This window comes from Plectrocnemia conspersa, unplaced genomic scaffold (genome assembly GCF_051122295.1).
Source record: "Plectrocnemia conspersa isolate PC_06_02 unplaced genomic scaffold, ASM5112229v1 ptg000003l, whole genome shotgun sequence".
NCBI classification, from domain to species: Eukaryota; Metazoa; Arthropoda; class Insecta; order Trichoptera; family Polycentropodidae; genus Plectrocnemia; species Plectrocnemia conspersa.
Window position 1 is genome coordinate 12784080 of NW_028277167.1, and position 23197 is coordinate 12807276.

At 33.6% G+C, this 23197-nt stretch overlaps 1 protein-coding gene and 1 long non-coding RNA gene across 2 annotated transcripts in view; both read left to right on the top strand.

The window, feature by feature from the left end:
* The window catches only part of ssh (Protein phosphatase Slingshot), a 170805-nt gene that overhangs the window by 94942 nt on the left and 52666 nt on the right, over positions 1 to 23197 (top strand). The gene's annotated exons all lie outside the window — the stretch shown is intronic.
* LOC148236632 (uncharacterized) lies at positions 5214 to 11429 on the top strand. The gene is made up of 2 exons (XR_015809208.1): positions 5214 to 6996; positions 7053 to 11429. It is a non-coding gene; the product is annotated as an uncharacterized LOC148236632 (long non-coding RNA).

Here is a 23197-nt window from a genome sequence, read left to right on the forward strand (position 1 = left end):
AGCCATTTTGTAAATTGACGAACTAGTAAAACTTAACCATAGACAGCACAAATGTTTTTGGTTGCTGTGGTTGCCGATTTTTCTTTTGTGAATATCACACAGCATACAAGTGCATTAGAATAACTTACTCGGAACATAATGTTCCATTGAAACTTTAGGTGTTTTTATGATCATAACGCACTTTCCAGATGTAAATCCAAACAATACCGAAAGAAAGACACGCGACCTGAACGACAAACAAGTTACAATTGACCGTCAAAGTAATTCAGTATAAAAACGTCCTTTCTTTTTGGTACCCCTAATAATAAAGTAAAAGTGTATAATTTAATGGTTATTTTACTTTTAACATTATTTTATGTATTATCATGGCATAATGGTATCGTGCTTCTCATACAGAAAGAGCATGTGAGTCTATACAACGATAACAATCCCTGTTACACAGTATATAATCCCTTTATTTTTATTATGTGTAGCACGGTTACTTGTTGAACGCTTTTAGCACGAGAATTTCACTGCTAAAACTTTCCTAAGCGACCCTTTAGGGACAACAAATTTGTTTTCTATGCGCATCCCGTGTTTTTTGCGAACCCCACGTAACTTTTTCAACGTGCTTCATTTTTTTGTTGTTACTGTTTTGTTATATTTCGCCCCATATTTTCCCATAGCTCCCGACAAGATAAACACTTGTACCATTCAAAGTCTTTTCTATTATAACGTGTTGTATTTTTTCAAAAAAACAAACACATTCTGTAGCGCAACATCACTGTTGTGGTCAGCTCTCATTACCATAGTGTCGGTTCGGCGGTACGTGACGGTGTAGCGGTTAAAATACCGGTGTCCGAAAACAAATAACGTATTACTACACAAACTGGCTCGATTTCGTTTATAATATCGATTTGACTTCGATTGGACCTGCCGCAAAAATTGTTCGCCAAAAAACCTGTTTGCATAACCTTCGACTCGTAATGCCATTACGTTTGGTGTCAATTCATGGGATCGGCTGTAATTGCTTTATTATAATATAAACATACGTTAATGACAATTTATAGGTGAAAAAAAGTTTATTTATCGGCTGTTAAACCATGAAAACTAGTGTTGCGCAATTTGATGACTGATGTGAAACATAACATCAGACTCGCGTGTGCAATATCGTGATAATATAGCGTGAAAATATATAATCGGTGAAAATATATAGTAAGATAGATGCGGGTAAACATGGGGAAATTTCGGAAGCGTAACGTGCGCCATATAATTCGCCTGAATTGAATTTAGTCATTTCCTCCTGTCGCTCTAACTAGAGCTTTCTAGCATTGTTCCTAATGGAACGATTGAAAATTTGGGTGACTTCTCGGTCGTTTGTCATATGTGTCACTTTACGTCACACGAGTGTGCCTGAAAGATTGAACTTCTAAGGCGTTATGGTATATTGCGATGATACAATAAAAGTTCAAGTTGCTATAAATAATATTATAAATTACCATTTTCTCATTTTCACTTCTTGAATTTATCGAGAATTCTCGAGAAATTTTGATAAAATAATATATGTAATGTATAGTATGTGATTATAATATTTCGAACAAGATAAAAATAACTTTAGGGAGCGTAGCCCTTGGGGTGGTTGACCTCGCTGCCAATGAGACTTGTGTGAATCTAGATGGACTTTTTATTAAATTATATTTACATGTGACAAATGGACGATTATCGGCGTGTCGTTTTCCCGACTGAGGTGAATGTGGCGCAGGTGGTGATAGCCGTGGATTATGATGCTCCGGGCTCTTGTGGCTGCGTGCGGCGAGTGTCAGGTGTGACTCTTCGAGCGGTTGGTAGTTTGGGAGTTCCAGGAGTGATCTCCTGGTCTGTCGGTGAGGGCGCGTAGCTAGTTCCTCCGGATGGCTGCTGGTAGATCGTCTCTCTCTTCGGCTGGGTGGATCGTCTGCGTCGCTGGTTCTCTGCTGTCTCCGGCCGTCTGCCGTCTATATCCTTTAGGAGTTGCACACTTGCTGGCCAATCGAGATTGTGCATCGATCTTCTAGCCAAACGCTACAGTCGCTTCGTAGAACTCGAGGAATCGAATGTGCATTTTCGAAAGCGAGTTTTTTGTTTGTTCAGACTTTCGAATTCTTCGGAAAAGGTTCGCAATGTGGTGATTTATTGGGTCCGTTTTGTCACAAAGGGATTCTCTTAACGACTCGTGTTGTGCGGTCAAAAGAAATCCCTCTTGTGCCATGATATTTGTCTCATTGTTAACCCTTTGCACTCGTAATCGTTTTCGTACTAGGTATGTCGCCAGCTCGGGAAAAATGAAAAATGTTAAATTCTTTTTAAAAATTAAAATTATATATGTAGAGCATAACTATGAATAAACTAATATCAAAAACGAAGAAATCAGAACAAATACTTGCATTTCTCTAAATTACATTTTAATTTTTTTTGGTTCTCTTAAGTACCATTAGTTGGCAATCCATAACAATAAATTAACACAATAGGGTGACGACCCTTTTTAAAATATTTATGGGACCGAAAAATGTTTAAACCATAAATATACACAAATAGCAATATGCCGCTCGGTTTTAGGTTTAGATATATCTACCTGCGAACGAAGCCAGCTTACATCGCTCGCAGAATTACAAATTGTACGTTTTTTCCATAATTAAAGAAACCCACAAGATATCTATATTTATATAAACTAATATTAGTCTCATCGCCCCATCGAAGGGTAAATGGAACGTTGCAGTTAGTGTCATATTATTTTTTATATTTCTTAATTAAAAATAGACAAAACTTTTATTAATGAATAGCTGTATGGTAAATATGTATTTGTTTGTAATTTTATACGACGACGACGGTCAATTGGGCGATGGTTTATTGGGCGACAGAAATTAAAAAAAACTTGCACGCCTTGCTTTATTGTAAATATTAATAAAATATACATTAACTATTTATAGGACACCTTGAACAAAGTGGTACATGTAAATACACCAAAATTAAAGTTTATTTTTCCTATGTTTTTTTTTTTAATAATGAACCTAATGTTACAAGAGCACTCGTGATAACGTACATTGGTAGGTCAGTTTACCATTCAATATAAAGTTGACTTAATTTAGAATATTGCAGCCTAAAACGACAAATAAGATATTAATTCATTTTTAAAAAATGTAAATAAAACAAAAATATGTGTCCTATAAAGGGTTAAAACGAAAAATTATATTGGAAATTCCAAAAGTTTGTTCTCACAGTAATTTATAATTCTCAAAATATAAAAAAATCGCGTAAAGGGCGAAATCCACGATAAACACTTATCAGCGCTAGTTCTGTGTTATTATATTTATATATAACTATCCTATCTAATTTAAAATAGATAACTGTAAAATATGCTATTTTTGGGAATTCCAAAAGTTTGTTCTCACAGTAGTTTCCAAGGCTCAAAACATTAAAAAAATTCGCGTAAGGGCCCACTATAAACATTTTTTTGGTAGGTATTTATAATAAAATTACCGACTTTAGCCTAAGTGTTTTATAATATCGGGTAACTCTCTTAAATTCTTGAATAAAAAAATCAAACTGTTTAAGTGATTAATTTTATGATTAAATATGCACAAATGATAAGTAAATATACATATATCTTATGTAGGTATATTATATTTTGTTTAGACCGAATAATGTTTTCATCTTTTAATTCTTTTCTAAAAAATATTACTTATATTTTCGTATGTATTTAATTACGTTAATTATTTAATTAATTATAAGATCATCATTTGCATCACATTTATTTGTAATGCATTATTATTGTATCGCCCAAAAGACCATCGCCCGTTAGTCTGTCGCCCATTTTGAATCGCCTATTTGACTGTCGCCCAATATAAGATTATACACTATCATTACAAAACATATCTTCACAACCACTATATTTAGCCATAGCACTATTTTTTCACAATAATATTTAAAAAATAACTTTACAATAACTTCACAATAAAATTACAAAATAAGTAATTAAACAAAATTATCAGTCACTATATATAGTTTCACTTAGACACAAATTACGGACAACCGAGCCACTGTCGAAAACAGAATAGGTAATAAAAACGTCACCGACGCGTGTCAACCGAAAGGCGATCGCCAACTGTTGCCTTTGGGAGAAGCTACGGCAAATCTGCCGTTAAATTTAGTCATCAAATAAACCCCGACTTATCCCGATAAATAAGCTCTCCCCGGCTTGATTCAGGTAAAAATGATATTTTTTTGATAAGGTATGACTCTTGAAACTCTTGTCTACAACACTGCAAAAACGCCATTCAAAACATGCACAGGAAATACCCAAAAATCAACGTTATATTTCATTAATTGGAATGGTGTTTCTGACGCGCCTTACTAGTAATATAGACCCAAGTACTGGTGCGTCTCACGCACCATACGAGCGGAAAGGGTTAATGAATGATCGTTTTTGGTCACAGTCATAAACAATGAGCAAATTGTCCTTTTTTGTATGTGGACCTATTTGTGTGGTCGCCACATAACAAACTTTGGATTAGTGAAATTCGCCGACAGGCAATTTTTAAGGCGCAACTCTGTGAAAAGCCATAATATTTATTTTTGAGCGGTTTATTCTTATCTGATCATTAATGCAATTCTTAGATTACCCATTCAGAGATAAGGCTAATTACAGTAGTTGAGAAAATTGTAAACAATATTTTGCCATTCAAATACTCCCGACCTCTTATAAAAACTTTCAAGAAAGCATGCATATATTCAAGCATCTGACACGGACCCACCCATTCATATGCAGTTTCGAACCATTTAAAATTATTGGTACAAATTTATTTTTATCAGAAAATTCTCAAATTTTCGGGAAGATACACTATTCACAACTTATGTTTATACCAATTTCATTTTAATTTTCAACAATAGGTGAATTATATGGAATGCCAAAAAAATTATTAGTTGCACTGAGTCACTCCACCCTACACCACCGGATATTTCACTCAATAAAGAAACATAAGAACTGTGTATATTAATAATCGTATGTATGGGGAGTTCGCTTTCAAAAGGAAGTGTTGCAAAGATTGAAAACATATTCAAATCGCTTTCAAGTTGAATAATGTTATGTTTGTAAATATAGTCACACGTTTATTAAATTAAATTATAAATACCGCGATTCCGCAGAGTACTAACCGCTACTGTTTCTATATTTAAAAAAAAACTATTTTCCTGTATAGAGAACAAAAGGGAAACCACTAAGGGAAACCGCTGTAATACATTATTCTTACTACGCTTGCTGTTACTGTTGCCGAGTGACAGGTTACGAATAACGTAAGTGTAAAACTCATTATTTCAAAAAACCACAAACCTTCATTCGCTTCATAATTGGTTAACCATGTTTTTATGCATTTGAAAATTCGCACACAAAATCATTGACCCTATTCGATAGATAATTGCACACAGCTCAATGCAAAATTTAATAATTTTACTACCGCGTTTCCTACGCCTTCCGCTAAGATCAAACACGCATCTATCGAAGGCGATTTCGGTATTGATCCGCTTCACAGTTACTATAATATGATTGTGATGCGATATTATTGTTTTACATTGTCACGCCGCATTTAGAGGATGTTCACACCGGAGTGAATAAAAAACTGGTCATTGTGATGGCGCGTGGGCAGATCTCGCGACCTAATTCCGGTTGGATTTATGACAGGTGAACTTACATAGGTTAATTTTTTGCTTTGTAGTGCAATCGACTTGCTGTGTCTATTGGGCTTAGTACAAATACCAATGGGTACAATTATTTTATATTTTGACGACATTCCTTCATTGATCCCTTATTTATAAAAATGATTTTTACCGCTTATTTTTAAGATCTAAATAACAATATTAACGAGTCCATATATGTAGATATATATATAGCTTCAGCTATAACTTAAAACTAAACAGAAAAAACAGTTATTCTGACTTGTTTTAAATTTAATAGGCGGGGAAGAGGTGTAAATAAAATGATGCATAAGAGGCTTACATTTTTTTATTAGCCATAATTTCAATTCGATATAATAGCGATGTCAATTCCCACAGGGGTCCTGATTTTTATATATCCATCGTGGCAAATAATTAATATTTTAATTGTAATTCCGATTGATTATATTAGCTTAGCTTTTTTTTATTTTCTCACGAATAAATATCGAGTTTGATTGAATAAAGAATTTTCGCATTATACAGCAATATAAATGCAATTGTTGAATATATCATAGCAATAATAGCATTGATAAAAAACTCCCAGATTGGTGTGGAGTAGGCTGCGCTCTTTACGAACGACCTTAACCTTCGCGGAATAGCTGTCTTACCAAGGCGTCGAAGGACCAGCGAAACATTTAAATGACTTTTATTTTTATATTCTACATATTCTAAAATAAGTAAAATGCAAGGCCACCCGTGGTATAAAAATGAGCGACAAACGAGCGCTTGGCTTGCTCCAAGCATCTTGGCCATAACAATAGTTTTACTGGCATGTAAAATAAATCAGAACTAGAGCTATTCATAAAAGTAGGCTTTTTTTTAAATTAATTTATTTTATCGATTACATTTTATGATTATTACTATTCGTCGATAGATGCATCCTTTCTCCATTGTTCAGACAAGTGTTCGGTTCTTTGTTTGTAAAAACTTTTAAGCTTTGACGCAATATACTCTGTTAGGGCCGCATTTGTTTATCACTAACATTTTTGAAGAATGTGGTGACGATTTGGCAATGAGACAAAGGTTAGCCGCTGCGAAAGATTTATTTTCAGCTTAATATTACATAATTTTATGAGTACAAATACGCGTCGACCGAAGCATATACATTCGTCGAGTAGTTCTTTATCCGTCTTGCCAGTGTACCGCGTCGCTCCAAGGTAGCCAACTCAATCGGGCCCCACAATTTTTCATTCTATACCCTATTTACGTTAACACAGTCAGTTCGAAAGCAATCCATTTCATCATTGTTCATAATTGAGAAAGAGATGGCAAGTTTGGGTTTACTCCACTACTATATTATCCCTAAACCGTTCCACCAAATGGTTTAGATTGTTTATAAAATTAGTTATATTTTATTAAATTAAAATCAAACTCTGTGTAATATAATGATAGATTTTATAAAATTTTATAAGTTGATTTTTGGGCTATAATTTTTTTTAAGAAATTCAAAAAATACGTCGATATATTTTTATTGAATATTCGCTATGAGCTTAAAGTAGTTCATTATTAGAAAATTTAATACGTACAACCTATAGCATATTTGCGTTAACACAGTCAGTTCGAGAGCTATATATTGAGAAAGAGATGGCAACTCGTATAACATACAATTGTGCAAAAATTGTTTTTATTTATGAACAAATCCCTCCATTGTAAACGCGATGTGTTTTCAAATGTTTTATGCATGAAATATATTTTGAAAGAACTATTAAAACACTTTCGACAAAAGGACGTGTAGTTTTGCAGGCAAACATAAAACTGATGGTCAAATATAGTTAGATTAAGAAACGAACTTTTCTTTGGTTCTAATATTAAAAATGCAAGGCTTCTTTCAAATATTTAAACTCAGAGAAAATGACTGGAAATGTTTCGGAGTTTTACTCTTACACCTGCTCGCATGTAAACATCAAGGTGAAGCAGCAATCGACGGATCTATAGATCACCTTTTTTGGGGAAGTCACGCTCCGCGGGTCGCCTTCGCATTTTTCATGCCGTTTGCGTTTCTTTGTCGCTTGTTATAACTTTCACTTCGTCGCCGAAGCACGTGGTTTACCGACCGTTTGACTTTTAGGGATAGAAAATTGATTTTCAGACCGAAATCTGGCAAAAGTTTCGATAGGGTCGAAGTTTTTGAGCTCAAGATTGTTTAAATTTACTTGAAAACTTCTTTGAGGTCCTGTGTATCCCACAAGGTAGTATGTTTACTTAGCATATACTATACCACTACATGATCGAATTATATTCAAGCCAAACAATTTGAATTATAATAAAGTTTTAGAATAACTTACTAATACTATTGAATAGTCATAGTGACACATTATTTTCAGCTTTCTGAGCTCTCGATGCTATACATGTATGTCCAGTCAACGCCAAGGTCAATTTTAGGTTATTAATCTATGTTTTAAATCATAGCTGTTCCACCTGCTATGTATGTATTTTCTTTAGAGACTTTACGGCCGTGGTGTTGTCGTTTTGAGTTACACGTGAGGACGTTCTTTCAAGGTGGACTATATAAAAATATTGTGTATTACAAAAATTAAGCGTCGCATTTAGAGCGTGATGAGTGTTTGTTGTGTTATTATATTTACATGCTAACGTTGCACACGAATTGTAAAAATGCATTGCGCAAATTCGAGTTACGTAACGCTTGTGTTTTGGTACACGTATAAAATATACGAACTCCGTATACTGTAATTATGGAAAATTGGCGTTGGTCAATCTAACGGTTAACTCAAACCCGTTTGCGTTTAATTCATTTTTTTTTATTTAACGTCATGCATTATTTATGATTTAAATAATATATAATTCAATGCAAACATATAATTAAATGCATATTAGTATATACATACTGCGAACTAAGCAAAATATTGTTGCCTTTGTTCTTCATTCACGAAATCCTTTTACAAAAGAATCTTATTACAACAAAATAAACCACTGCTTTGGTTGTGTTCCAAGTTTCGGATATGGATCTATAGTGTTCGCCCTAAAATATGATAATGTATTACTTACCCTTTTGAGCCTTTGCTCCAAATACCACTTACTACTAGTCTAAATATATCCTTTTTTTCCTTTATGGCAAATTGATATTCATTGTTATGATTGATGTTGAGGTTCTCAGTATTCGGTCGATCAGATTTATATTAATGTGTTTCAATATACATCCATTTTTACTTGGTGTGTAATTTTTATTTTATTTGCTTAATAATCTCACGCAAAAGATTGGAGATAATAAATTAGCTAGTAACTTTTAGCTGTTTTGCGAGTTTCTCTTAGGTTTTGAATTATTGTAAATTATAAGTTAAAATTAAGCTCTTCATCACTTTTTAAGATATAAATCTATATTATTTATGCCGAACGTATTTATTTTTCGAGTATAAAGTTTTAAATTAAATCACAATAGACTTGAAATTTGCCATACAATTTGTGTAATTACGAGTAAAATGTATACATACTTTATTCTGGCAATATGGCATTGCATACGTAGTCTTACATTGTTGCGAAGATGGGATTGAACTTTTGAAATTCAGATGTCTGCTTAACTGGACGTAGTCGAAGTAAGAAGCGGCTGAATCCTCGGGTTTCTTAGAGTCGTCTCAGTGTAGCTCCGCTTCGGTTAATAAGTCGGAGTAGTGATTGTGAATTCTCGACTATTTTAGATTCTCGAGATTGAATTTTTTGTGATCTTTGTGTTGTTAACGTTCTCGAGGAATATCATACATTATTTTTTTAGAATGTTTTAAATTAAATACTGAAATAATACGAGACTAAACTTTTTTATTTTTTATAAATGGTTCAACGAATCACAATTTATAACAAGAAAAAAAATTATATAAATATATTTAAGAATAATGACTATTGAATTCTTCGATAATCTTGTTTTTTTTCGACATGGAATTTCCAGTGATTGAAAAGTTTCTCTCGTTCTGTATCGACGTTGGTTTTATTGTATTTAATGCTATTTTTAGAAGTTTTATATTGTCTGTCAATTTTCCATCTCTTTTGTCCGGAAATGTTCAACGGCTATTTGGTTCATCTTTGGATTCACGCTCTGAAGGATAGTGTTGTATTGTAATTGTTCTTCTATTGTTAATTTTACTTCATGCTGTGTCTTTTTCTTGGGCTCAATGTTTAATTGATGAAATAGCTGTTTCAGTGTGGTTTTTACTAAAATTTATTGAAAATTAAGTCGTCGCTATCTAAATTGCAAGTACTACATTATAATTACATATTTTACATATGAGGCGTTTAGAGCACAAAGGGCGAATTCGACAAATGACCATTTAGAGAAAAATGAGATTATTTTTTTTATATGTAGGAGAAGTCAACAGCTATCTATCTCTGTCGTAACTACTATGTAAGTACGAAAAAGATAGATATTATAATGTTGAGTTCGTATTTTGTGCTCGTAACCAGAACGCCAAAAATCAGTATGACTAATCTTTTGATTAAATTTTGCGAAAAAAATTTTTTGCTCAGAAGTCGAGTTTGTTCTTTGTGCTTTGTGAACGCCTTACATGTGTATTACTAGATCAAATAAATACTACCAAAGTACTATTTGTACACCTACTAAGTATAAAAAAATAGTAAGAGCCGATTGAAGTAATTATGATTGTGTGTTTAATAATAATTTATTATTGTGATATGCAATTTTGAATTAATTGAGGATGCATGGTAATATATTCAAAACCTCAATCATACGTGCTGAATGAATTAAACACTGATATGTCAATTATCGAGAAAAATACGTTCATTATGTGCGCGTTGGCCGTATCCGATATCAAACACAAATCACTCAATCAATCCAATGTTCGCACAAGAACAATTACCTCAGTGCGGAAAAAATCGATTTGATCAAAAGCATTTAAAAGCCTCGGCGGGTGCGCCATTGTTGCCAAACAAAACATTTAGAATGTGAATAAACAAAGAAATTCGATTTCATGAACAAACGACGAAGGTCACAGCGTCCTCAGAGCTCAAAGGCTAAAAAACTTACAAAAACAAAACGAATGAAGATCCAGAAACATTAGTTTTGGACCTGAGCCAATACGTCATATCCGAATCATAGGAATTATGCTAGTCTTTATTTAGATTTATTCGCTCGGGGACTTTGGGATAAGGTAGTCAAAATTCCGGTACCGTAGGTGAACTAAGGTCAAGATCGTTAGTGCTTAAAGGCATAAGGTCTATCGAGGCAGATACGATCTGTACCTGCACACTGTGGCGAGTTTGACGACCCGTCCGTCAGGTTATGACCAGATTTTTGTTTGGATTAAATTTTTAATTAGTTCCAGCTTGTTAAATACGATTAAAAGACGTTCCGAGGGTCGAGCGCGAGGAGATGTGTCGAGGTCTGAGGTCTGAAAACGACCTAGCCGTGACTTTGGCCCAGTTGGATCCCGGCGCGGAAGCTCCTTGAACTCTTCGCCTGGAAATATACAACGGGACCGACTTTCCCCGGTTATGTAAATCTCAAGGATTCGGACCTCGGCTCCCGAATTTTAAAAGACGGCCTCGCGTCGCGTTCTTTTTTGGAAACTGCGACTCTCCTGAGGTCATTGAGGCAGACAATGAACGCCGTATTTAAACCGGTATCGATCGGGACGAACGGCGTCATCTGATTTATAGATGTTTAATTTCGTTTCAATGATTTTCTAGACTAAAATATATATGAGATGGTTCATAAGGTCCGCTATGATCGCCAAGAAAAACATACATTTTCTGCTGCTGGTTACAAAAAAATAATTTTGTACGAGTCACTCTTTTTAAAGATGCAAAGAACATAATATTAATGAGTTTGTATATGTGCAGCTTCAGATATGACTTTAATCTTTAATTAATGAATTTGAGTGTATTGTTATAATAATTAATATTTTAATTATAATTCCGATTGATCATATTTTTCTAGATAAAGAATTTCCGTATTATGCAGCAATCAATATGCAATTGTTGAATAATAATAAAAACTCCCAGATTGATTTGGGTTAGACTGCGATTTTCTTGTTCGCATGCATGTTAGGCCGTCTTACGGGGGGGCTTCGAAGGACCAGCGAAACGTTTGGTTGTTGACTGTTTGAATCCTTTATTTCACTTTTCTATTTATTCCATAATACGTAAGCTGAGCCCGCGTCGGATCTGCAAGCCCACCAGTGTGTAGAGTAAGTTCAAGCATATTCGGATTCTCTCTCTTTACAAAAAAAATAGAGTCGCTGTGAGGCTGGTTGATACACAATCGACTACCTTTCAGCATCGCTAAGTGTTACGTTGTCACATTTTTAGATCATCTTGCCTGCCGAAATTGACGCATTGGGACAACCTGTCAAGTTATGAATTTACCATAATAGTTCATACAATAAATTAAATAAATATTTGATATAACAATTCATACTAGTCATGTTCCAAATTAACCAGAACAATGGTTTTTCGGAAATAGCCGATTTTTACAAATAAAGTGCAACCTTCTTCCGTCTTATTGAATAAAAACCAGACTCGTTTTAAAACCTCTTAGTCTTTGATGCAATATATTCTGTTTATATTTTTTTCCGAATAACGAGTGTTAACTGCTGCAGAAAATTCCAAAAAAAATATGAGTAAATACGTGCTAATAGGAACACATACTTCCGCTGTCTTCCCGCCGGTGCTTCATACACGTCTTGCCAGTGTACCGCGTAACTCCATGATATCCAACCAAATCGGCCCCAACACATTATTAAAAAAATCCAATTTAATAATGCTGTAAAGATCGTAACAAACAATATTCTGATAACATTAGATCGTGGTAATTTGTAGGATTATCGACAAATTTTCATTCAAAGTCCGTTAATATTTTTGCCGTATAAGGACAGTGCATGTTGCAAAAATAACTATAGCATGTTCTTTTAATTTAATGATTGCTCAGATCTGTCGTTAATATCTCGTCTAATTTGAGCAATTATAAAATTAATAATATCACGAATGTTCCACTAAAAATATGCCATGTTTCTTTGAACTTTTGAGAATTACTGCTGCTGTATTATATAATAAGTTGCAGGTTAACAGTTGATACTGCGATTTTTTATTTATGCCTTTTTATTTGTGTTCTTTAATGCTTCAGTGTTACGAAGATACGATTTCGGACCATCAAATTTATTTATCCTTGTACACGTAGAATTAAATAAAAGCAAAGAAACAAAGTCGTGAGCAATCATAATCATACGCGGACATCACTGTATCATTATACAGTAATGTTTAAGGATAAACGTGATTAATTCTCTTGCTCAGGAAAAAAGTGTTGCCGTTTTTCCGCTGTGCTGCTTTTCCTCGTGTCCTTCCGCGAGAACCGTCCTTTGGTGACTCACCGCAGACTTTCTCGCGTGTTTGCTTCCTTTTGTGTGTTTTTTCTTCTTTATTCGCGCAGTTTCTCTTCCTATATTACAGTGACTGTGTCTGGCCGAGGCTGAGATTTCGTTCCAGCCGGCTGAGAACCTCAAGGCCCCCGTCGAGTCTTTTGTGCTGCATCGTCGGCCATCCCTCGTCGGTTTATTCAATTATTTTATTATTGCTTATTATTCTTTAGCTGCGAGATTCCTCTCTTTTTGCCTTTGAACGGCTACGAACGAGCATAAGACAACACACAAAGACCGGAGGCGGAGTTGTGACTATACATATGGTCAACGCACTCCCAAGAAACACAATATTAGCAAAGCAAAACACCAGAGAGAACGAAGGTCGTTAAGTCATTTTTAATGCATGCACGGCTGCATTGCGTCGTTTGACGAAATGTATTTACATAATCTACATGCATTTTTAGATCTGCTGTAAAATCAACATCCTTGAATGACTTTTCGTTGATCAATGCGGTGCTTAATCGTTCGTTTCAATTGATAGGGTAATAAACATATATAGGTCATTGTGTTGCGAATCATTCTACAATTTCCAATTAAACTAGACGTTGCGATTAATATAATGACCGAGAGCGAAAGTGAAACCTTCGCTAGTTCAATACCTGCGGTTGAATAGTCACTTTTTTATTTCAAATACAATAATGAGTGTCATTAAGCTCTTAACGTTTATGCGTATTTATATAAATTGGATGCTTCATTTTCTATTTTATGCGAAATATAACGGTTCAAGTCACATTAAATCAATTTTAGGCACATCAAAATGCATATTGTAATATAATTATATAGTATGTAAAAGCATACACAATGTATGTTATTAATACATATTGTGTCAGAGCACGCGCGTTCAATGCTTCTCAAAGCGTGTGTACTTTTAATAATATATGTAATTGGTTACATAATTTTTCCGTCGATCTTTCAATATTATCAAGCTTATTTTCAATTGTTGCCCGATGCATATATTCTATTTTATTGTATTATTATCAACCTTCTCACGGTAAAGACCGTTGAAAATAGATCCAAGATAATAAATTCGCGTTCTTTTATAATTCGACACGCAATTTTCCCCCTATAAGCGCAACCAGGATATATCGCTTTAAAACATTTATCTATCGCCATTGTTCGCCCGCGGCGAGTTTTGGAGTTCAAGGATGAACCCACTGCGGTTTTGGTGCTCAAGGACGTTTGTGTACTCGCGCGCCTTTTTCGTACGCCCAAAAAACATCTGGTGCCAAAAGTGTGTCCTTCAACTCACTTTACTACTACGATCCCATCGATCTGCGCGGGGCAACGTCCTGTATAACATTTTCGCCCCCGCGGGTACTCCGCCCCCGTGGTGGGCCTCCCCGTGCCCAATTTCCCCCCGGAAGTGGGCGGGAAAACCACCTACTTCTCCCCGAGGCTGCTAGGAAGTAAGGTCCAAACCGAAGGATATGATAAGGGCAAGCTCTGTATTTACGCGCGCATTACGGTTGCACGAAGGGTGCATTATTATCGTTATCGTATGCATGCATCACTTTATGTTTCTGTTCCAAGTGCAATGCGGTTTTATGGATCTTATGGCGATTTATATATACGATATTAGCGATTAATACTTCACCACCTTATTAGGTAATAATAGATTAGAAGTCAAAGTAGCTAGATTAAAAAAAATGAGCGGAGAAATTGTATTCTATACCTTATTTAAAAACTTTTATGCCTGCACTACACTCTCTGAAAGTTGTCCGAACCGTAGTTACAACTGAAGTCGGCCGAGACTTACGACCACACTACCGCAAATTTCATATGCCGTCCGGGCGACGGTAGTGAATGACGTCCTGACGGCGGCTTCTTTCACGTACAGCTGGCATATTTGCCCGCGATCGAAAAATGTGACAAATAATCGCAATTTTTAAATTGTCATTTTATTAAAATTACGCTACTGCTAATTATAAAAGTTTGTGTGGGCACTCACCAGTACAATATCAGTGAATACTTTTCGGTCGTAAATATTCAATTTATGCAAAATCTTTGTCGGCTTTTGCAAAATGCCATAAGGCATAAAAATGATACTTCTGAATACGAACACCACATCTGTGACTATCCTAGAATTTGTCGCCATCGATTCTAAATAAGAATTCGTTATGGTGTGACATTTATATAAACCGATCTAGGAAAATACATAACGATATTCGAAACGATTTTTTTTTACAAAATCAAGTACCACTAATTATTTTTTAATTATTTAATTTTATATAATAAAAAATATAATAATGATATCTGTTAGAAAAATATAATTAATCCCTTTTGGTGCCCTAAAATATTCAAAGATGTCAGTAAGAGTCTGTTGAAGTCCCCGATAAGCATGTGGTATTATAACTTGACCACGTGACCACGATACAGCGCTCGACATGCTTGTTAACCATAGGACGCCTACGCGCATACTAAAATTAAAACCGTGTTACTCGTTTTATCTCAGTTTGCGAAACACCATATCATTATCTCTCTCACTCTCGTGCCTTAACACGCGAGAGAGCGAAAGGGGAAGAATCTCACCGCTCGCGCTCGAAAGAGCAGCTCCGACTTCGGTCCCTTTCACTCCGGTCCTTTTGCCGACAATGTTCAGAAGCGCTCGAAGTCGACTGAATTACCTCCCGTTCTCGGTAACCTCGGACAACTTCCGAGAGATTTTAGAGCGGATAGAACCGAACTCGACCGAAGTAACCCACTATATTCTCCTTCCTTGGCCAACCTTGGCCAACTTCCAGAGTGTAGTGCAGGCATTAAAGTAAACAAAATCGTACTTCTATAAGGCTCAATAATAACATGTAAATATTTTTAAAATAGAGGTAAAATAACTATTTTCATTAGTTCAATCAGTAGTTTTTCATTGTAATTTAGAAATGGTTGGTAACAATTTTTTTGTATAAAAATTGGTACAAAAACGACGATGCTGTCTTCGGTAAATTTATTGTTTTAAATTATCTTGTTATATATTTATTTAAAATTATTCAAGAAAAAATTTAATTTTATTTGATGACTAGAAGATTGCCCACACAAAAATTCCACACAGCGAAAATTTATTGTTCGATTGTCTAATGTTTTACTTTTAATTACAACTGCTTTATATTCTTAGTAAAAAAAAATTTTCGATTAGGAAATATAAGTGTATCATCATACCAATGCAAATATTTTTAAAACATATTTTAAAATTAAAATCATATTAAAACCATAAATAGTATATTAAATGCATAAAAAGTACGTATTATATTTGAGATTATACATACATTGAAAAACCGGTTAACCAAGTCAAAAAAGCCGATTTTTAGTTTTTTTTTTTAAATGCTTTTTTGTGGAAAGTAGATGCCAAAATAATTTTAATGTACAATGGCATTTTATTGTACGAATGGAGCAACAAGTTTTGTCCTATTTTTTTTTTTTTTTATTTTTTTTTAAATATACACAAAAGTGATGAAAAATATAGCATGTTTAACCTTTGATTACAAGGTTACATAAAACCTAAATGAAATAATATTAGTAATTAAAAAATTTGGGGTACTCACGTCCCTCCATTCGTACAGGCTGAGTTAATAAATAAAAAATAGCAAAGATAAACGGTAAAAATTAGATACTCATTAAAACAATTTCATGAGAAGGACGCGATCGCATATTTTTACATTACAATTCAATACCTGATAAAATTCCAGAAATTATAAAATGTACATTCGCAGAGTTTGCTAAAAAGTGTTCTTTTAAAAGACACGAACGTAATTTATTTTTTTATAAAAATACTGGTATTATGTTATCGCAAATGGAAATATGACCACCATTGCCGCTTTTGCGATTGTCTGTTTTTCTTTTGCTACCTTATTCGAATTCTACAAGAATTCTTTTATACATTTTATGGGATTGAACTGATCAATATTTTTTACCTGAGCTACACACGTAATATTATATTATAAATAATGTACGAATTTCACAAATCCTGATATTTGCTAGTGAAATAGTAACTAAAAATATATTTATATTCGTTTTTAAACTCTTTAAATGTTTACTGAAAAAGAACAAATATAGAAGAAACTTTAAAATTCATTAATAAATTCTAAAACATTATGAGGGGAGAAAGCATTTTAAAATCAGTAATTACGTTAATTTTAATTTTGTTGCACTCCTTTAGGCTTTAATACTGATAAAGCACGGAAAAGTGTGAAATTAATCGATTTAACGAGTATATGGTCTAATTCGTTATGGCAAACTATTTTGATTACTTGCATTGTTTTTGTTTACTCGTTAAGTTGTGCAATATTCTATCGGTTTATTTAAGACTAATAGAGGCCAATCGTTTTTCCACATGTTTCTATATATTCTGAAATAAAAGGTAAAATGTTATTTTTTTATTATCATTCGAATCGATAAAAAAATATTACTTCAAGACAGGGTGCAGAAACATTCATGCAGTTTAAGTGATATAGTACCTTCCATTACGGAATATAAGAAGCACCCCCCTCCCATATAATTTAACTCTTGATTTCGCACAGTTGTCTAAAGACATTTTGAATCTTTCGCCACCTTGACGACAATGTAGTGCATCCTATCTGACCTGTATAAATTTATTCAACTCGTTTTGAAGCGTCATTATTCTTCATGCACATTTCATGCATGCTAGACGCACTTTTTCGGTCAATAATGTTTTTTTAAATATACGTTTGCATACACTCTTCCTCAAACCACAAGGGTTGTCCACAATTATGTATTTATATGTTTCACAGATACTCATTGGTAATATTCACAGCAGTTTTAAGCTTATCATGTAGGCGTATTTGTTTTATCACTTGACCTAACCAAGATAGTTATTTTTATCCTATTTCAACTGATGATTGGTTATATCTACATACTAAAATTTCTGTTGTCGATAACCTAATTGACAAATACACAATAATATCGCATTTCTAACTTGAACTAAATTATGACGATTTGGCATTTTAATTTTTATAAATATTGTAACCATGAAACTGATAGGAAATTAGATAGATAATTATTCAAAAACAATATAGACATACTCCAAAATAAGTGATTAAAAATTCTGAAAAATCCAATCGATTTTTTAAATACTACTACTGTATTTATATGAATGTATGTACATACATGTTGAAAACATATTCATTTTGCATCACTGTCGTGGAAAAAGGTTAATTTCTAAGTTCCATGATTATTTGTAAAATCTTTCCGCGAATGATTCAGTATAAATTTGTGCTTCTTTATTTAAAGTCGCTTCCTCACTGCTGAGGATCGTGTTTCGAGTGTTGGATATTTTGATTGATAAACAATGTATGTACACTACTGATTTATTGTGCGGATTTAAATATATTATACGAAGAAATGTTAATACGGTGTAAGATAGTGCTAGTTAAATATTAATTTAAATTAATTATCATCCATATACAAAAAAAAAGACACAAGATACGACACAGAGCCATATTGTCTGTAACAAATGTACGTTACAAACCTCACAAAGTATACATATTAATGGCATGTTGTAAGCGAATCTCGATTTAGAATCTAAACATACACAAAGGCGAGCACGTAAGCCTACGTATAAACATTTTCGCAGGAAGTTTTCCGCAAGTAACAAAAGGGATTAGGAAAACTCGCCAGCGGAAAATTTATGCGAGACTCGACCGGATGACTGGAGAGTTTTCAGAAAATAAATTTCACGTCTCGAAAGTTTAACTCGATCCGCCGGAAAAGGCGTTTGTTACCAAATGACGGCGCATATTGCAATATCAATTATGTACTCTATATAGTAATCTGTAATTACTTCACAATATACAGCGACGTCGCAGTTAAAGTAGGACGCGCTAATGGCGTTTCAATTTTACTATAACGTAAAAATAATTGCATAATTGAAATTTGGAATTAATTGGTGCGCTGATAATTGGAGTGCCGTTAAGATAACTGAAATTAGATGACTAATTCGTTTTATCCCTAAACCGTTCCACCAAATGGTTTAGATTGTTTAAAAAATTAGTTATAATATAATAAGTCAAAATCAAACTCGTGTGGGGCTTATAATGATCGCTTTTATGAAATTTTGGGCTATGGTTTTTTTTAAGAAATTCAAGCCGATATATTTTTTTATTATTTTATATTAAATTTTCAATATTTAATATGTACGACCTAGCTCGATTTTAATTATACATTACGATTATCATTCGCGAGATTAGGAAAATCAAAGCAATGCTAATCTGTAATGATCGATCGTAAATATAATTAGTTCCAGCCTTCCAGACACGATAGAAATAAATAAAACACTCCATATGGAATTTGTACCCTGGTCTTTCAGGTCTAAAATAATAACATAAAGTTCAATTCAAGCCATTACTATCAATGTAAAATTTCAATGTACATAACCATTTCAATGGGCACGGTTTTAAAAATTTCCAAAAAAAGTAAATCTTGTGTATGTTACAAAAAAAAAAAAAAAAAATAATAGGGACACATTCCAGCCCTTAACTGTAACTTAAGAAAAATAAAAATAATAAAATTAATATCACACAGTATGTCACAATTGTTTCCTAAAAGGTGCTATTATATTATAATTAATATAAATCATAGTATATTATTATTTAAAATAATCTTATCAATTGTTTTTCACGTAAATTGAAACTTTCATCTTAGTGAAAAAATAGTCACACCGATTATTTATAAATGCAAGTGTAAAGTGCTAGTCCATAGCCCAATGCGTTACAATTATGAACTTTATTAATATTGCATTTTTTTATTATACACAAGCACACTTCTATGAACTAACAATTTTTATAAATGTGTGTAAAAGTATTTTTCTTATTTAGTGCATGTGTTGTCTTTGACGCAATATGTTTTTATGCGCGTGTACAAAATGCATAAATTAATCAGAAAAAATCGATTTGATTCAAATTAGTTTAATATTAGTTCCACTCCAACCTTTTTATAAAACTATGTTTTTTATCATAACGGAATTCAGTTAGTACATTTCTTCATAGATAATGATTGTATTGTGCGTTTTATTTCAAAGTTCAATCAACTCTCATGTTGCATCGATTATTCAACGTCACACGGTAACAAAACACAATCTGACGTTACTTCCATACACATGATGACATACGACCGACGTATCGTTTTCATCTTATCGCCAAACTATGCACGTAATTGCTGCATATTATGCAATCGTTAATTTTTATTTATCTGGCGGCACCGTTACTCTTCGAAACTAAACGCGAATAAATTAGCATACGCGGCGTGTTTCCTTCCTGTCGTCAATTTTACCGGTTATACCAGTATCGCTATGCGCGCGATAAGGACGTTAAAACTTTGGGAAAACGTAGTTTTCTACTTTTGAGCGTTTTATAGGCGGGAACCGTAACGGAACTGGTAACAGTCCGGCACGCTCGGCCACGCGGAAAACCCTCATCATCATCATCGACAACAACACTGACCGGCCTGTCCTGACTGGATGCTCTTTTTTTACACCTGACCAGGCCTCGGGTTCGCAATTAAAAAATGCAGGAAGCGAAATCTGACCGAGATTGTCAAAGTTTAATGTGCACGTAGTTTGTCGAGCTTCGGTCCGACCGGTGATTGTTCAATTGTGGCGCTTGACCGTGACTGTTGTTAACGTCAATTATATCGAACGTTACACGGTCGTATAATTCCATTAACGAGAATGCTTATAATAAGCTCCGGACAAAACGGCTGTATTAGAAAGTGGACAGACTGCGACCGCAACGTCTAAAATGTTGATGATAAATATTTTGATTCGGATGTGAAAATCTGATGGTATGAAGCACGTGACTAGTCTTAAAGAAATGTTGTTTATTTATTTTTTAAATATAATAAACATGGCAAGAGAAACTGCCATTTCATGGTGTTCATGTCAATGTCATTTAAAAGTGACTTTTTGGTTTGTATTGTATACATTTGGCTTTAAATTGGGCTATTAAATTAAACAAAAACCTCTTGTAAACTTTATAATGCTTATGGTATGTGTACTGTTAAAGAACGCACTGTTCAACAATGATTTTGAAAAGAGGCTTTAAGATGAAGAAGGGTGTGTTCGTCCTTTTTCATTTGATTTTCATTAGTAGAATCAGAACCATTCCAGAACCAATTCCAGAGCTTGCACAAAAGTTACGCGTTTCAGTACCACTCAAAAATGCTTTAAAATGGGTGCCATATGAATTAAATAAAATCAAGAAAATCGTTACGAACTTTGTTCTGCAATTTTTTCAGTAATTTCTAGTGTAACGTGCGACATAAAGTTGATCATGTATGACAACAGAAAGCGCTCTGCACATTGATTGGACGGAATTGAAGTTCTAATGCACTTCATGAAAACTATATTTTTTTGGTCAATCTAAAATGTCAAATTGCACGACAATGTAGCAACCACAAGTCACACCATTGACTCTTCAAAAGTTAAATATGTTTGGCTATTTTTTATTTTATTTAGATTATCACTTTCATAAACATTTCGACTTGGGTGGTTAGCTCTTTTTCAGTAGTTAGACATATTAGCAACTGAAACCCTTACCTAGTCAGACTTACAATTAAAAAATGGATCCATTATATTTCAGGTTATCAAATCCAACTTCAATTGCATTGATTGTCTTGTCTACTACACAATTGAAGAATTCAACTTTGATATTTTTTCAATATGTGTAGGTTCAACACAATCGAATTGTTACTTTACTTTTTCCCGTCTGCAATCAACTTCAGGTATTTCAAGGGCTGTTGATAATTCACGAGCTGCAATTTTCATTAATTTGAATCCATTTTCTTTGTAATTTAAGAAAAAGTCAAAAGAATGACATTTCAAATACTAATTATAGTTTTAGAACTTTTATTAGGTCAAGTATAAAATATTTCTCTCAGGGGAAAATAAGCGGAAGCAGAAGTACAGACAGATGTCGCATCACACATATTTGAAACATAGTTTGTCTGCACTTTGATGTTACATTATTAAAAAAAATATGATAGCTATCCTTACCGATTACTACTATGGACTTCTGATATATAAAGGTCTGAATAAAGTATATTCAAACCGAATTTTGGTCAATAGGAGGGCGCAAAAACAATTATCACTTCTCAGAAGTCAAAAATTCACGTTAAGTAAGTCGTAATATTGTTATAAAAAATCTTAATATGAATGTTGCCACTGCAACGGCACGATTTTCTTGCTTTTGTTGTGAATTCTAAACAGGGACGTCCTCTCCTTGAATTTGGCTAGAAAAATGCATCATTTAATGAAATGCTATGAATCTTGTTCTGTACTCATGTGTACTATGCCAGCTTTTTTTATACACTTATATTTCGTTTTACGCAATTAAAAAAAAAAACATTTATTTTTTAAATACCTTAAATCAAACATATCTGATTGCAGTGTAGTACAGTTATATTCAAACGCATAGGTTAATGATATGGTTTACTCCCACTAATTGTACTTGACCTACATCTTAAACCTCTCTCACTGCCTATGTAGTGTGTTGAATTTAAAATTTTTTAATATTTTTATTCTGTATAAAAATCAAAGCTATAAAATGGATATGTCTTATATTGATTTTAAATGTTTTAATATTACTGTTAAATAATTTAATGTTATTTTATTTACATTTGCATTCGTATTGTTTATTATTAGTACGCAATTTAGTGATCTTTGACATCGGATCAGACTTTATGCTTCGACTCTCTTATCACCTCAACACAATGATAAAGCTATTCGTAACGTGGCACACCTTTTCACGTCTTTATAATGTGTAATTTGGATTCATATCTAGTTCTAGTCATATTTTTAATGTTTTTTATTTTTCAATCAACATTTTGCTCCAATATATATGTATGCAATTACGTATACACGTGTCAATGACTAAAGCATTAAAGCTTCTTTGTTAACACGATCATTGTTTAAATTTTGAGTCACAAAATTATAACAAAGATTTGGTGCACAGCTCAAATGTCATTATGACGATACACCTGTATTATGTCGAAAGCCAACAGCCAGAATTTTTGTGATTGTTTTTACATCTGCACGTTCATGTATCGACTCTCGCTTTGATTCCCTCGACACGTTGCGAATTTATAGTTTT